The sequence below is a fragment of the Homarus americanus genome, unplaced genomic scaffold (genome assembly GCF_018991925.1).
Source record: "Homarus americanus isolate GMGI-L3 unplaced genomic scaffold, GMGI_Hamer_2.0 scaffold43338, whole genome shotgun sequence".
In the NCBI taxonomy this organism is placed as follows: domain Eukaryota; kingdom Metazoa; phylum Arthropoda; class Malacostraca; order Decapoda; family Nephropidae; genus Homarus; species Homarus americanus.
This window is the reverse complement of record NW_024723157.1, coordinates 503,827-510,000: the sequence shown is the minus strand read 5'-3', so window position 1 is coordinate 510,000 and position 6,174 is coordinate 503,827.

The window sequence follows — 6,174 nt, the reverse complement described above, 5'->3', positions numbered from 1 at the left end:
TAACCTAAACTCAGCATTAGGATCGAGGTCGAGTCCTAATGGGCCCCAGTCTTATTAGGGTGACTTTTAACCTAAGCTGGCCTCGATATTAATAGGCCCTTGTTATACTGGACTCTAACCTCACCTCATCTACGTCATCCATCATCATTAGGTTAGGTTAGGTTAGGTTAGGTTAGGTTAGGTTAGGTTAGGTTAGGTTAGGGCCTAATAAGACTGTGGGCACGTAAAAAGACTGGGACCTAATAACACTGGGACCTAATAAGACTGGGGCCCATTAAGACTGGGGCCCATTAAGACCGGGGGCCATTAAGACCGGGGCCCATTAAGACCGGGGGCCCATCTGACGTGCAACAAATGGATATAAACAAATACAGTTGATTACAGGTACAAAGGTGATATAAGGTCTGATCTTATTGTTATGTAGATTTGTAAATAAGTTGAAAATTAGAAAACTGTAAAAGATGTAATTTGATATGATTGTAAATTGGTGGAAGTTGTGATAATTGTAAACGAGTGTAAACCGAAAGAATTGTAAATAAACACCAATAGAGATAATGATGAATATGTGTAAATAGAGAGAAACCAAATAGGTGTTAACTGAGAAAATAAGAAAATATAGACAAAATTGTAAACAGTCAAAGAGGATAGAAAGATAAATGTAAATAAGGCAGATATGGAGAGAATTACGAATAAGGGCCAATAAAAAAAATTATACTCGATAAATAGTTGAGAATTGAGAAAGAAAAAAAAATTACAAATGGACGGATGTGATTGGAAAAACGCGATGAAAATGAGGAAAATTATGAAATGTAGATAAGAGGAGATTAACGTCACTACATTGAAGAGTTAGTGGATAAAGGGGAAATGGTTGATAAGCTTGATAGTTGAACAAGCTTGATAGTTGAACAAGCTTGAATTATGAACGGGCGGTAGAATGGGTGGGAAAGTGAGTGTGAGTGAGAGAGAGGTAAGTGGGAGTAATTGAGAGAGAAGTGAGAGTGATTGAGAGAGAGAGAGAGAGAGGTGAGAGTGATTGAGAGAGAGAGAAGTGAGAGAGAGAGAGAGGTGAGAGTGATTGAGAGAGAGAGAAGTGAGAGAGAGAGAGAGAGAGAGAGAGAGAGAGAGAGAGAGAGAGAGATTCAGATATCTTCCAGAATCTTCCTAAAATCATAAATCTGTTACCTCTTTTGTAAATACTGCACCATCTTATATAGCCTCCATCTCTTAAGTAACTAAACTAACTCAACTAACACCTCCTCCTCCACCCCCCTCATCCATACCCCTTCATCCATACCCCTTCATCCACACCCATCTCATCCACACCCACCTCATCCACACCCACCTCATCCACACCCACCTCATCCACACCCACATCATCCACACCCACCTCATCCATACCTCCCTCATCCACACCCCCCTCATCCATACCCTTCCTCACCCATACCCCCCTCATCCATACAATTCTCATCCATCCCCCTCATCCACACCCCCTCATCCACACCACCATCCACACCCACATCATCCATACCCCCTCATCTCATCTCTCTCATCCACACCTTACTCCAAACACCTCTGGCAGTGTAAATATGTTAACTCTATGTAACTCAGCCCGTGTCACTCCTTCCTGTCGCCGTGTCGTCAAATTTAAGCTTTTGTCGGGTGAGTCGAAAACGAATTCACTGTAAAAAAAAATCTACTGTAAAAGGCTTCGGCGTAAATGAATTAGTAGGGAAGAGATTGACTGTAGGAAGATCCATTGTAAAAGACATTATTTTTTTTGTTTTTACAAGTTTCAGGTTGAGAAGATCCTAGAGTGTTTTGTCTTGAACCAGAAATGTAAAACAAAAGAGTCATACAAGGTTAACAAAGTATGTTCGGGGGTAATGGAGTATAGGGTGACCTGACCTTAAAGAGATCCCATTAAGGTAAAAAAAAAAAAGAAAGTCACCTGGGTCAAGGAAAAGATGACATGTATATTGAGATTTTTATTTTCACAGCCTGAGGAGCTGAGTCAGTAAGGGCGGTGTGTTGTTGTGTACCCATGATCCCTCTTTAAACCACACACACACACACACACACACACACACACACACACACACACCATCCAGAAACTGTGCAGTAAGACATTATATTACTCACACTGACTCATCCAAATGCCCCACCTGGGAACACATTCAATCACTGACTGGAGCGCTTGAGTATAGACGCCAGAGGTGGATCACAATTCATACGTGGAAAATACTTGAAGGTTTGGTCCCCAGGCCGCATACGGTAGATATCATACCACCCTGAAGTGAGAGGTGAGGAGAAGTGAGAGGTGAGGAGAAGTGAGAGGTGAGGTGAGAAGTGAGAGGTGAGGAGAAGTGAGAGGTGAGAAGAAGTGAGAGGTGAGGAGAAGTGAGAGATGAGGAGAAGGAGAGGTGAGGAAAGTGAGAGGAGGAAGCGTGAGGTGAGGAGAAGTGAGAGGTAGAGGAAAAGTGAGAGGTGAGGAAGGAGAGGTGAGGAGAAGTGAGAGGTGAGGAGAAGTGAGAGGTGAGGAGAAGTGAGAGGTGAGGTGAGAAGTGAGAGGTGAGGAGAAGTGAGAGGTGAGAAGAAGTGAGAGGTGAGGAGAAGTGAGAGATGAGGAAGTGGGTCTTAAGTTTCAAGGTGAGGAGGTGTAGTGAGTACCTTGTTTTGACACCTGAGACCCTCAACTTGATATATAATTACCAGCAAGGACATATCGATACGAGACACAAACTCTACAATAGGCCAGATAAGTTTCATTTAAAATTCTTGATCAACTAAACTGTAAAAGGCATTGATAGTTAGATAAATACGAGTAGAAAATACCTGTTTAATCATCTTGTCACCTGTGGGTAGGAACATCCAGGTACACAGGTATTGGATGAAAAACGACACACACACACACACACACACACACACACACACACACACACACACACACACACGCGAGCGCCAGGTAACACGAGGAACGCACGAACGCATGAGTCACCCGCTAATAACCAAGTATCGCTGACGGGCGTAAAACTGCTGAGATAAGACGCATTTTGCGGATAGAGCGAGAAGCGGAGGAGATGAGCGTAAATTGCGGCGTAAGGAGGAATTATGGAGGATTAAGTGGAGGGAGGGAAGGGAGGTAACAGATGAAGGGGAAAGACAGAAGAGGAAGGGTTGGGGAGGGGAGAGGATGAAGAGGGAGGTAGGGAGGTGGAGGGTTGGTGAAGGAGGTGAGTGATGGAGGGAGGGAGGGTTGGTGAAGGAGGAGGGTTGGTGAAGGAGGTGAGTGATGAGGGAGGGAGGCAGAAGGAGGGGGGGTTGGTGAAGGAGGTGAGGATGGAGGGAGGAGGGTTGGAAGGAGGGAGAATGAGGAATGAGACTCTTGACTGAGGGGTGGAGTAACGGAAGGGATGAAGGATGAGGAATGAGTGTCGCTGGCAGGCGGGGGGGAGATGAGAACAAGGAGGAGGATGAGTTGTCGTCGATGGGGAGGTGGGAGGACGGAGAGAGGTGAGTGACGACCGCCGCCAGCCCGCACCAACTTGACGAACAAATGGCCAAAGTTAAGACAAAGAGGCAGCGGGTTTGCATATTATCTAGACTGTCGACGTTTGTACAGAGGTGCGTCCCGGGGGTGGGAGAGAGGAGGGGGAGACACACACACACGGCGAATTGTCTCTTACACATCCACCAATCCATCACCTTCTAAACTCCATCTTATCCACTTCAGCTACACCACCAGTTCAGAAAATCTCCCTCTCCTCTTCCTTTGTCTCCTCCTCACTACTCCCCCTCCATCTCTTCCTCCTCCTCCTCCTCTCTTCCACTCATCCTTTATTATCTTTCCTCCCAAATAGTCATCTTCACGAGAGAGTCACGTTCACCTTCATAATGGTGTGTGTGTGTGTGTGTGTGTGTGTGTGTGTGTGTGTGTGCGTATTGGCTTGATAGCTCGTTCGTTCGATCTCTGAGCAGGGTGAACCTATGACCAAGTTTTCTTTATGCCATTTGCCTCTGTCTACCCAGAAGTAATTCAGAATATGGATGTTGATCGATTTGCGGATCGTTTTTCCGGGGTAAGGTTAGCCAGTGCAGTTGGTTAGTTGTCCGGTCTCCTTGGATTATTCCTTGACACTGGATCATACAGCTCGTTAACTCAGGGTGTGGTTGTTGTGTTGGCCGACCAGTCTAGGACACAAGGGTCAACCATTATTTCAGTATGAACGCATGTGTTTTTATATATTCATGGATGTATGTATGTATGTATGTATGTAATGATATGTATGTATGTGAAGACTTGGACAGCTCTAGGACGCACTGAACAACAACCGGACAAATGTTTTTTGTTCACGTGGGTCACACGAGGGAGGGAGGATACGAGCTTGGTGTGGGATGTGGCACGTATCCCCTGTCACCCCTTAGCATCCTGATCCCCCCTTAGCACCCCTGGCACCCTTCAGCACCCCGTGGCGCGCCTCGTGGACCACTGGTACCTGTGGTATCGCCGCCCCTTGACCCTTGATACTCTCCATGATAAATTTAATGAGTGGAAAAACTAATTAAATAGTAAACAACTTCCCGTGGTTGGTGGTGATAACCCCCACTGGCGGGGCGGGGCGGGGCGGGGCGGGGCAAGGGAGTGACCAGATAGTTACCTACACTCAATACCAACAACATCGGATGTGTTCACTATTAACGAAGGATTTTAGGTTAGGTTAAGTTAGTGATACGGTGGTTAGGTTAGGTTAGGTTAGGTTATTATGGATTTCGTTTAAGATTTCTCAGGATTAACTTAACAACACTGTGGTCGAGTCTAAGTTACAATACTGGAGTTGTTGTTGTGGTTATGAAATAGTTGTTAGTTTACCGATTGATCATTGTGTGTCTTAACGGCGGATAACGAGAGTCCACCTCATGTTCAGACTACCAACAGGACTTACACTACACTATACTTATACAGTCTTTCTATACAGTTTATACACCAGTGCTCATACAACAGCCGCTATAGAGGGGACGAGTATACAGTATGGCAGTTTTTCTTCACCTTAGTTGTAGAGAAAGTTTGGTTTATTTTTAGCTGGTAAAGTAAGAACGAATCTGTGGATCATATGAAGATTAGCGCCCCCCCACCCAGCTTATTTCACCTTAAGATTAACTATCGTAATATACTAACCTAACCTAACCTAACTTAACTTAACCTAACGCTAACCTAACCTAACCTAATCTAACCTAACCTAACCTAACCTAACCTAACGCTAACCTAACCTAACCTAACCTAACCTAACCAACACTGTTTCTTACACTTATCGCTGATGGTGATGGTAGAAGAGTGTGCAGAGACCTGGTAAAAAATAAGTTAGTTGTTAAATAGAGTCAATAATTCGTTATAACTCACTCACTAGCGGCATGTGTCGCTGTGATTGGCTGGTTTATCCTCCACTAGTTAATGATCTTGAATTAAATTGAATTATATTCCAGTAATGCTCACGCGACTAACTGTAGCTATGTACCGCCATATTCGTCCGTATGTGAATTTGTCACTGTTGGAAACTGTCACTCATTCACCCTCTTAAGAATTACACTAACATACTATAATAAAAAAAAATATACGTGTTTAACTAATGACGTCACTAATGAGGTCACTAATGAGGTTACCGGTCATGTAAGGACAAATTCAGAACACAGGTGTCATTAGGTAGTGTCTCGCCGCCATTACTACATGTTATCTTACTATTGGCACTCAACCTAATACTTAAGACAGTCCTTAATGGCACACTTAAGTGGTAATGTTTTGAAGATAAGCTTAATGCTCTCTGGCTACTAGTAATGTCAACACAGAATGGCGAGCAAAATGCACAATGCCGAAAAAGTACCACGAACGGAACTTATTTTTCTAAAAGCAGACCTTAACCACCGAACCGTAGCCCAATAAAAACTACCGTACTGTAAGTCTGGTAGGGTAGGTTAGGTTAGGTTTGGTTACGTTAGGTCAAGGCTATTCATGTCATATAATATAATGTTTTAGCGATCTTGTTTGTAGTAGTTTCCCAACATTGTGCATCTGGCCTCCTGGAGAAGGTTGTAAACAAAGAGTGACGTCATGGCAGAACTTCCTCCATGGTGTGAGTAAGACTGAGGAGCTAATGTATGGGAAGTAGTACTGGTGAGTCAACT